The 12,063-nt window shown below is 39.6% G+C and overlaps 1 protein-coding gene across 6 annotated transcripts in view; it reads right to left on the bottom strand.

Annotated features, from left to right (window-relative positions):
• The window catches only part of MPPED2 (metallophosphoesterase domain containing 2), a 170,688-nt gene that overhangs the window by 106,685 nt on the left and 51,940 nt on the right, over positions 1 to 12,063 (bottom strand). The window lies entirely within an intron of this gene.

Genomic DNA, 12,063 nt, shown 5'->3' on the forward strand with positions numbered 1-12,063 from the left:
AAAGTGAGGGGAAAAGAATCAGGAAAATCTAGAAGTAGTCTGTACTCAGATTGTTTTGTAAGGATCTTTACATTCTTCCTCGCCAATAAATAGGCTAAAATGGAAAACGTGATAAAGATGATAAAGGTGAGATGAAGACAGTAAGTTATATGTGTGATCTGCCCAAGAAAGGCAGCGTTGATCTCTAACCACAGTGTTTGTATCCAAAGGAAGGGCTTCAGCGAGACCTCGGAAGACCGGCCCCCACACGTGCATCTGTGTGCCTCAAGTTAGAGTAAAAATGTCTGGCTACATGATTATCATCGTTACGGTTTCCTGCTTTAGCAGTCTCTGGCACGCTGGGTAGGGGGGCTCTCGCCCGAGTCGGGCTGCAGAGGCACACACAGGGAGGTAGACGTTATGCCTTTCGCCACCCCTAACCCTCGCGTGGCCTTCTCAAAGAACAAAACACGCAGAAGCAAGAGCTATACAGGTCCGACAAACATGCAGACACATGTGTATTTTCGGTTTCTACCTATTTTTATAGGAGAATCACAAGTTTCCTCACTTCCACAGTGCTAAATATACAAGTTTAAAGACGCATTTGTCAATTCATATACTAGTCATTTTTTTTGGCCTTAGGGTTCCATTGCTTTCTGAATCCAGGCTTTCTGCGAAGAAAGGAGTCATAAAGTGAACAATGTGAAACTATGCAATGAAACAAGTGAAAATATCAGTTTGCTTTCCTAAGTCATGAAAGTCATAACTGATGGCTTCCTATGCAGGACTAACTACATGCAGCTCTCTTGCGCCCTTCACAACCACCACCACTGAGACTATGCCCTATGCCCTTGTTCGATGAGCAACTCCAAAGTCAGGGGTTAAGTGCGCAGGCCTTTGATACGTTGCTGGCACTCAATCGCAATCAGCTTTGTAATATGAAATTATTTAGAGTCAGTAAGTAAAGAACTAGACAACCTCAATTTCCACATTTTATAGAGAAACCAAAGCTCAGAGATTGTCTAGTCTATAGTCAGATGTCCTCACAGGGCAGTTCAGTCTCCTCAAAACAGAGAGTTTACCTCCCAACCTTATTTTCATACAAAGCAAAAGAATTCAATGTAGAGGATAAATGAGATTCAACTAAGTGGCAGGGAGAAGGGAGGTAGTACACTTTAATTATACAACTTTACCCTGAAAGAAGAAAAAAAATGTGCTGTTTCCTTCCTGTTCCTGAGATTTCAATAGAGTTTAAGAAACAAGTGGGGGGGAAAGTTTGTGTCAGTTTCATAATGCACACAAAACTTGCTGTAATAACATCTAAATCTGGTAGATTAATAATGCATGTTATAGTTAGTTGCTTAATTATTCATTTTGGATATACCAAATAGGGTTTTAAAACAAACTCCAGATGTGAAGAGAGCTAGGAAATACAGACTATAATAAAAAATAAAAGTCATTTTTCCCCAATGTGATTCTTTCCTGAAACATTGTAAAAATCTCCTCTAATTTTCAAAATTAGAAAGAGACACTTTGATTAAGAACTTTATATATATGTTTTGACAATTATGTGTGTTTTACAGACTATTACGAGGACTAAAATCAAATGCCCTATATATCCCATTTCAAAATATGTACATAAAAATGTGGCATATATCACAATATCAAAAGATCACAAGGTGACAAAAGTAAATACTAGCATAAGAGCATTAATCAAAGATATGTAATAAAAAAAAGCAAAAAAAAAAAAAAAGAATGTTCATCTGGGAGGCAAATCAAAATAGAAGACTACTTGAAGGTTGCCTTATATGGTTGCAAAAGTTGTTAACTGCACAACAGCAGCAGTCAAAGATGTGAGTGGGAGCTGTGTGCCATTCAACAAACATGTACTCATCAGGTCCAGGGGGCACCTCTATACACTTGGTACAAAAGCACCTTATGGACAAATAGCAGCCCTAATCAGGAACAACTTGGAGAAATGGAAACATTTCTAAGTGAAAGTGCAAGACTCCTCCTATTTCCTTCCCTAAGTAATAAAATAGAAAAACAACAAGAAGAATAAACAAAAACAAAACCAAGTGTAGAGATCTAACTGTGAGTTTCAAAATGAACCCACATTTTAGGCTAAAATACGAATGCCTACTAACCAACTGTCTTTGAAGGACTCCTTCAACCCACGGCTCTGAAATGTGCCTTCAGGTTTCCACAAGGACTAACTCAGCCATGCCAGAAACACAGAGAGAATCTGAGTGTGCAAGTTTTTAATACCAGGTTATCAAGAGTCTTTTGATCTCATTACTTAGCACATTCTGCCCAGCAGTCTAGCAGCCTTCAATCAAACAAATCTAGTTTTTTGAGTTCATTGTATCTCCAACTTTTCTGAAACTTGAAATTAAATTCAATATAAGAAGTAAAAAATTTTAATTGACAAATGATTAATCAACTGGGGCTACCCATTGGTGTGAGAAGTGCTGTCTACACACGAATGGTCCTTCTGGTACTTCACCTTGGACTCCACTTCCTGCTCCCTAGGCTGGTGGCCTGCCCCACGTGCAGGAATGGCTGTACTGAATTACGTGGGCTATGCTATAATTATGTCCTCTTCCCTTTCATCTTCCTTGCACGACTCCAAGGGAACATGTGTAGGGTGAGCTAATGATTTGCTGCGTATCTCTGATGAGTACTATATTATTTGCATCATAATATTTTCATTTCTTCCCCCTGTACATAATGCCACGTTGACAGCAAGGTCAGTTAAGTTACTATAAGGGATTTTTAATGAAAACAATTATAAATTTAAAATAACTGTGTTTAAAGCACTTAACAGTCACTAGGGTCAAGTGATTACTGCAGTTACAAGACCCATGGGACATGTTCACACCAAAACAAAGTGAATAAATTACCTCAGCTGGCGCATGTAATCACTAAGTGACCACAGGGGTCAGGCAGAGTGGAACCCTGAAGACTTTCACGCAAAACCAATAATGAAAATTTATCAGTCAAAAGGGGGAGGGGGGCTGGGGAAACGTCAAGAATTAGTGCGTGCAGCGACAGACTAGAAGCACAACAGACTCTCCGTGCCCTTTGAAGGGCCAGGCAAATGACATTTGAAAACCCAGGGGACAGCTGGAAAAAAGATTCCAGGAAACAATATGCAGGCGGGCTGGGAGGAGGTAGAATAGCTAAAATGCAAGTGATCTATGAAGTATGAGCAAGTTCAAAGCCATACGGAGGGCCACTTTGGTCTAAGGAGGACTGTCCCTATCCAGAAACCTGTGCCAGGGTCTGGAAATGTATTCAGAGGCTGCACTATAAGACAGTGAGGGTTGTGATGTTAATGAAATGATCATCTCTAACATCTACATGGCTCTTAGTATCTTCTGTGTTGCAGAGAAGAGGTGGCTGAAGTTCAGGGAAGCAATGCATTTTGTTCATGGAAGTACAACTATGATGTGAAGAAAACCAAACATTTCTTAAGAAGTCCTTATTTGCTAAAGATTCCACTGGAGTGAGTGCTCAGGGGGTTCATAATCGAAAGAGGAGACCAGAAGTCCTAAAAGTAATGTGTGCTAATGGTCTGAAGACAGTGTGGAAGGGAAGAAGGGATTGATTCCCTGGGAAGGCAGGGCCAGTTTCAGAACAGAAGTAACTTTGAATTGGGCCTTAAAGAATGGACAAGAGCTCACAGAAGAAAGGAACAAGACTGGCAGGATCAACAAGAACAAATATTCAGTTATTCAGCAAAAATTTATTGAGTGCTTACTACGCACCCAGCGCTGTGCTTGCAACCCCATCAATGACAGGGAGCAAGAGAGACATGTCTGCAGCTCTCACGGAGCTTGCTTTCATTCATCTATCTGTTCACTAATGCACATGTTCTGAGAAGCTCCTACGTGTCAGTAAGTGTTGTAGGTATAGAGAATATAGTGGAAAACAAGAAAACTGTATACCCTCATGGAGCTTGCCCTCATTGGAGGAAGAACAATAAATAAGACATAGAAGTAGGAAAAAGAAGATCTTACCAAGGAAGTGGCATTTGAACAGAGACCCACAGACCAAAGAAACTGTTCAGTACAAAGGTTCAAGGTGGAAATACCATGACCAGAATGCGGCTGTGGTTAGAGATCAGGGAGCAGGGAGAAGATGATAAGACAGAAGCCCAAAGAGCTAAGGAGAGGATGGAGGGAAGTATGGTGGGAAGTGAGGCTGGAGAGATAGACTAGACCATTTCATGAAGAGCCTTGAATGTCATGATGGACTTTATCCCATCAGTTAACGGTTCCTAAAATACATTCCATAAAATGTCAGTCTGGTGGGAGACCTCATGGAAAAAGGGTTCTGTGCCTCCATCTCTGCATCTATGAAAATGGTCATAACAGCATCAACCAACTTGAGTATTGTGAAGATTAAATGAGTTAATTCTTGTAAAGGGTCTGGCAATGGTGAGTGCTCAGTAAATGTTATTATTCATATATGATTCCAAGAAAGAAGAATGGAAGGCTGAGCCTTGGCAGTTTCTTTAAACACAGTGGAGGTCTGAAAGACACTTCAGGTTCCTAAGTTAACAGTGATGTAAATTGGAAGGGGAATTCAGGAGAATGAGCAGTCTTTGGGAGAGATATTAATTCAGTCTGAGATACACTGGTTTTGAGATACCTTGTGTACCTTCTACAATCTATGGCAAAATACCTACTCACCAGTTAGGTACAAGGCTCTGGAGAAAGAGAGATTAGGACAAAATCAGTACTCCATTCCATAAACAAAATCTCAAAGAGTAAGAAGAATCTCCCAGATTTCAATACACAATATTAACATAGGAAGACAAATGGCATCACACCAGACAGAAAACAAGGCCCCTATTCCTGGGCCCTCCACTAACAAGTCTGTGCAAAACCGAGTAAGATAGTGAAACTCTGAGTTCCAGTTGCCTATAGAAAAGGGGGAAATCACACTGACAATCAGAGGCTGAATGCCAAATGCAATGATCTGCCCTCTTGTTCCCTTCTGCATTCTCAGTGCCTGTCACAAAGGACCTGGCCCTTACAAGGCAGTTAGAATAGATGCAAATCATCTTTTGAGGTTGAAGTCCCTTCATGTTCTGGGAGACAAGGATCCTGCTCCAGGATTTAGCAATACCAGTTGACCCTTGGACAATGCAGAAGTTAGGAGCACCAACCCTCCCACACAGCGGAAAATCTGCACATACACATTTAGTATGTATTATATGTATTATATACTGTATTCCTACAATAAAATATGCTAGAGAATACAACATTATTAATAAAGTTATAAGGAAGAGAAAATAATCTACAGTACTGTAAAAAGTCTACATGTAAGTGGACCCATGCAGTTCAAACCCATGTTGATCAAGGGTCTACTGTACACAATTGGGGCTTCAGTTTTCCCTCTTGGATCAGATGGCTTGGAAAAGCTGAAGACTTTTTTGTTACCAAAAAACTCTTTTTTAAATTTTATTTATTTATTTTAAATAGTGATACAATTATCATATAGAAAAATACAAAAAGACTCCCCCTTTCCAAAGAGTTTTTACCTGGCTTTTTCTGTTTAGCTGATGAAATGATGGTTATATATGTCCTGCCCATGTCTGTTTCTTTTAAAGAGATGCTGATTATTTCAGAAAAGGAGAAAACAGGAAGCTTTAGAACCGAAAGCTGGAAGAAGCATGGAGTCAATGTCCAGTTCTTACGTTGACTCACAGTATGACCCCAGCCTGTCCTTCCACATTTCTGGATCTCCATCCATCCATCAGCAAGACATCAGCAATACTGTCTGCCCATATCAACCTCCCTGAACAATTATAAGCATTAATGATCTAATATACTCAAAGGTACTTTGAGTCCTTTGGAGGAAGGATGTCATATAAATTAGAAGCATTATAATTAATGTAATTTAAGAAAATGGCTGGCCGTAACAAAGAAGATTAGGTTCACACGGATCACAAATGACCTAGTCATCGTGTCCTCAGGTCACTAACGATCCTTCCTAATGGAACAAAATCCAATCTTACTTCATTGAGCATATTCAGTTGCTCTGTGTTTGGGTTCATTTTTTCCCCCAAGAATCTTACTTAATTCTATATCAAAATTGAACTGTGCTTTAAAATTAATTTTGTCCTTATTGGAAAAATGTTTTATATATAAATTAGACCATGAAGTAATTCACTTTAGGGAAAAAAATTCTTCAATGTAAAAAAGGACAAGTAGATACTAAGCATGAATCAACTATTTGGGTGAAGCAAATATACGAGTACAGACAAGAAAACAGGATGTCTGTATCCACATGATAGAATATATAGGCACCTCATAGGCACTTTTTAAAACTCTGCAATCTCATACTAAGGAAAAAAAAGCAAAAACCCTAAGTAAATTGCTTAAAATAGAAACAGAAGCTATTAAATAAGTTATAACTTTAGAATGATAACTGGAAAAACCAAATTATGAATCAAAAGCTAGAAAGTACAGCATGTCAGATATTGGTTTTTGTGAGCAAGCTAAAGATTAAGGAACTCCTTTAATATTAAACTCTAAACAATAAGAATCAGGGAATTCTAGGCTCTAAGGAACTCTCTGACACTTTCTTCTCTGTAAATCATGGGAAAAGTCATCTTGTTCGTCCTTCTCAAAGCCTCCTACAAAACCTCTTTATTAGCTATGACCATTAAGTGATAATAAAGTTATATGTCTATAAACTTTCCAATGAGGCTCCCTTGATCAAATCATTTTTGAAACTTTTCATTGGGAACTGCTAGGCACTTCACTGGAGAGCACTGTGTCACACCATTGTTTTGCTTTGTTTATTTTTCTTACTGAGGTATAACTGACATCAAATTCTATTAGTTTTAGGTATACAACATAATGATTCGATATTTGTATATGCTGCAAAATGATCACCTCAATAAATCTAGCTAACTTCCGTCACCATACATAGTTGCCAAGTTTTTTTCTTGTGCTGAGAACTTCTAAGATCTAATCTCTTAGCAACTTTCAAATATGTAATGCTTGTATATAACCATCCTAGAGTATATAGTATTACACTATACTCTATTACACTGTACTACGTAACTATACTAGAGCATACAGTATTATTAACTATAGCCACCATGCTGTACATTACATCCCCATGACTTCTGTTGCCATTATGTCACATCATTATTTTTTATTCCAAATGGTATCTCTCAACTTGCCCACTTCACAAGCTCCAGTCCCTAATAATTTTGTATTGTTTAAGAAAAAAAATCAGAAGCCTTAAATGTGACAACCATGTCTAGAAATCATTACGTGTGAGAGTTGAGAAAATAAACTGAAGTCTGACACCAATAACCTGGCTGAAGGCTGGTGCGGTGGAGTTTCCAAAGCAAGAGCCAGTGCACAGGGATGGTTCCCAGAAGGAAGCACGGTGACACTGGCAAGGACAGCAAGTGTGCCAGATTCAAGATGGGGACAGGAGGGACATGACAGGACACTGAAGAGAGGTCTCTGAAAAGAGGAGGCCTGGCCCCTCAGGTGTGTAGCTCAGAGGGAATTAGAATCTAGCGAGATGTCGATGTGTGTTGGATGTGTTGTGTGTGCGAAGGAGACAAGGCCAGGGTGCTCACCCTTTTCTCTGCTCCGCACGCAGAATGGGCTTCAGGCCGGCAGGTCACTGCGGCACAAGAATCTGTAAGACCACTTTCCCTGATTAAGTTCTGCTCTCCCAGGGAGTAAGAGACACGCACCCACAGGACAGGAAGAAGTCATGGCGCACTTAGCATTTAAGAGAGCAAGTTACGCTTACTGACCATTCACTGCCTGGATGCGGTGGGCACCCATTATATTATTTGACCCCACAACCATCCTTGTAGGTTAGATACACTAAGCATGAATAATTCTCCTTTGACAGAGGAATAAATCGAAGATCGCAGCATTAACAATATTGAGATCAGGATTTAAACACAAGCAGACAGAGTCCAGTACTCATGCTCTGAACGCTATACCGCACTGTCTTTCTATACCTCGGTACACACACACGCATTCATACACCACGGAACAGGATGCACGCCAGATGTGAAGAGAAGTTGTCTGTGAACTGTAAGATATCCTGGTGATCTATTTTTTTTTTTTTTACCGTTATTTACATTTTTTCACCATGAGTACGTAAGCTTTCACCATTAGAAAAAGAGTTTGCATTCATTTGTTAAAAAGCCCTTAGAGGATGGAGATTTTTCTGACACTGAAGACATTCAGAAACACGTGACACAAATTTTCAAAGACTACTGAAGAGTATTAAGGAGAAATTATAATCTTAACAGAGGGACATTTGACAATATATAATAAACCATTTTTTTAAGGTATGTATCATTTGGACCAACAATTCTACTGCTAGAGAGAGATCCTACAAATATAACTTAAGGATGTTTGCAAAGAGAGAGCAGGAAGGATGTTCATCACACCAGTGCAGATAATAAAAGAATGAAGACTTCTTAGGTGTCCAGTAATAGAGATCTGGTTAAATAAATCAGAGTGCACCCACACAGCAGAATGCTATGCTAATGCAGAGCATGATGTGTTAAAATTTTTTAAAGTTACAGGATAATATGCACAGTTGTAATACTTTTTAAAAATAGTCATTAAGCAAAAAGCCCTTAAAGGGTGCATATTTGCTGCTATTGAGAACATTCAAGACAGAAACAGAAAGTCAAAAAAATTCTCTCACATTCCATAATCAAAGACAACTACTCTAAAGATGGGATTATAGAGGGATGTTTATTTTCTACTTTGCACACATCAAATACTTGAATTTTTATAATACATGTGTATCTTATTTATATTAAAAATATTCTTTTTTTATATTAAAAATATTCTTTTTTTATATTAAAATATTCTTTTTCGGGAAAAAATATTTTAGCCATATTTATTGATGTGGAAAGTTGTTTGTGATATATTAAGATGAAAAACACACAATAAAACAGTACTACCATAAATCTCTATTTTGGTAAAAGATGTGTGTGTGCATGTGTGTACGTAAGTATTAACAGAAAACATTCCATAAAGATTCACACTAAAATGTTAACTGTGGTTATCTCTGGCCATGGGTAATTTTGTTTTCTTCTTTCACTTGTCTCTACTTCCTAAGTTATCGGGCATGCACATGTATTACATGTATTATAAGAATAAAATAAATAGCCCAGACTATGAAAGCTTTTCCTAAAGCCTAGCTCCAAAACTCTGGCCCAACAGCAAGATCGCTGGAAAAGGGACATAGTCTCCCAGTATGATTATTCCGAAAGAAGCAAAATCAATTTATATGTCTATGATCTGTGATGTTCGTTACAGTCACACTCTGTTATAAACCATGCCTAAAGCAATGCTCCTACAAATATGAATAACCTTCTTCTTGAGATTTTCCTTGGGAATATTTTCATTCTTCCTTTCAGGCCTGGAGAAACTGAAGCTCAAAGCTATTATATAACAACCAAGACCAAGGAAAAGTCATAATGGAAAGTTCATGGCGTTGGTGCTGTGCTAAAAGGGATTCTGACTAGCCAGATTGTTACATGTAATCTTTAGGCGGAAACAATAGGCCACCCAAGAACTTGGTCTAATTATTATAGGAAACAAAACAACAACAAACCCTTTATAATATTTCTGCACCATATGTAGGAATCATTAACAATAGCCAACTGGGTGTTATAAATACTTTGAGGAGAAAGGGAAAAGAGAAGGAAGGGAATAGAAAGAGATTTTACATACGGAACTACATAATTTTGAAGTCTGAGCCAGAAGTACAGGGAGAAAAAAAGCCTTGTACTGTTATGTTCATTCATTCACTCCATGATTGCACAACCATTTCTGGGCACTATGTTTCAGGCCCTATACTCCAAACTGGGTGTACAAAGAGTGTTCATTAGGCACACACTGTTGTCTAGTAGGGTAGAGACAAGCAAACAATTACAGAACAACCACGAATGTTCAATGTGTATATGCCATATTCAAAGAGAAGTCTACCAAAAATATGCTGAAGATGAGAGGACAGCAGGGATGAAATCGAGTGGACAGTGAAGACCAGTAAAGAGTATCAAAGAGGCAGAAGCTGGAAGAACACAGCGGCAACGTGAAGGAAGACCACACGTGGCCCAATGGCTCACAAAAACATACCTTCGGGCATATCAGTTGTTCAGAATTTACTACTAATAAAAATAATCACATTGTAACTAGCAAGCATTTTATAGTTGGCAAGTTTATTTTTAAGCCAAGCCTGTAGTGATTAGGATGCATTTGTGCCAAGATAAAAAAGAAAATGCTGTAATGGTTGAGTGGCTAGGATCCCAGTTCAGCTCACCAAAGTCTATTCACCTATAACATACCTGCAGCATATCTGACCTGACATATTAATGGGACGAGAGGATTTAACTATCACTTTAAAAAGAATTTCTTTGGGCAAGATTTATCGGTCCCTCTTTCCCACAACCCTGCAGTCCCTGGCAATAAGAAGCCACATGTCTCTCGGACCCTGGGCTGGTTCCCTTCCAGACAGCCCCGTGGGTGGCAGCTGGGTAGGGAGAAGGGGAGGTGGTTTGCGAGATGGAGGACTCCAGTGTCTGATCAGCCAGCCTCGGGAGAAGTGAAAAACAGGATTCTGGTAGCTCCCTCAGGATGGCAGAGAGTGAAATTTAAAGTTTCACCCTCCAACCCACGGGAGAGATTTCCGAGGAAAGGGGCCAATGGGGCAACAGCAGAAGCTATCAGAATATGCTGGTTTTTTTTTTTTTTTTTTTTAATTCAAGTGTTCGCAAGTGGGAGAGACCGGCCCACAAAAGAAAAGGTTTTCAGGCTCCAGTCAGTGGCTATTCACTTCAAGGACCAAGATGAGTACAATGAAATGCTAATGTCACAACATGATTTAGACACCTCTTGGAGCCTATGTGCCTGGCTGCATCTTCAGTATTCTCTATGGATATTTACCTCCTTGTAATTCACTGCCATTGGAACTGTCTACACCAAACGCTAAGAATGCTTCCCCACCTCGCAACACCCTCCCAGCAGCCAGCCACCCCCCATACAGAGGCTGTGCCATAAAACTGTTGTAACATGACATAAACCCACCTTAGACCCTCAGCATCTGTATGTGTGAGTGTGTGTGTCAAAGGAGGCAGTTTTTCAAAGAACCACCATTATACCCAGGAGAGGGTCCCTCCAGCAGGGATCCTAAGCCCCACACTGGGAATAGAGAAAGACAGGAGGACACAGTAGGGAAATGGAATCTGATGGACCCAAGTTCAAATCCTGATGTGCCCACCTAGTTGTTATGATCATAGATAAGTGAACTTCACCAAGGCTCAGTTTCCTCATAAGTATAGAAGAAGATAATAGCTTACTCATCAGTAACAAGAGCTACTTCATCAGTTATTGTGAGAACGAATGATACCTGTAACTGGGGGGTGGGGACAGGTACAGTGTCTAGACCCTACCCCCTACAGATAATACATGCTCGTTCAACACCCCTCCCCATTCAAGTTCTAGTCCCCATGTGGCCATCTATTTTCTGAGTGACTCTGTGTGATTCATTTAATCTCCCACCTCAGTTTCCCCTTCTCTCAGATTAGGAGGTGGGACCTCTAAGGCCTCTAAAAGTCTTAGCATTCTGTCTAGTAAGGGAGGCTTGTTGTCAGCTTCTACTCTTAATACCTTTTTAGTGCTCCCTCTTACAGTCCAAATCCCTCTTTAAATCCACAGTACCAGTCCCTTCTAGTTTCTGGTTTTTGGATTTTTTGCCTCTGGCTCTGTTGTCTTCCCCCATACTAGTTATTGAAAGTTGTCTACAGGCCAGGGCTGTGTTAAGAATGGTCTAAGCTTTATCACAGGGTGCATACGCACAACCACCAGGGGGTATATTATTATGATGATGCCCATTTTACAAAAGAGAAAATCAAGGCTCAAGAGTTTAAGCAACTTACCAAAAGTAGGGAATTCAGAACTGGCTCTTCCCAGCTGCTTATAATCCTTATATGGTATCCTACCTGTCCAAGTTTGACTGTACCTAGTTTGAGCTCTATCTTCTTATGACCCTGTGCTGTGCTGGCTTATC

Source organism: Phoca vitulina, unplaced genomic scaffold (genome assembly GCF_004348235.1).
Source record: "Phoca vitulina isolate PV1807 unplaced genomic scaffold, GSC_HSeal_1.0 scaffold16, whole genome shotgun sequence".
Classification (NCBI taxonomy): domain Eukaryota; kingdom Metazoa; phylum Chordata; class Mammalia; order Carnivora; family Phocidae; genus Phoca; species Phoca vitulina.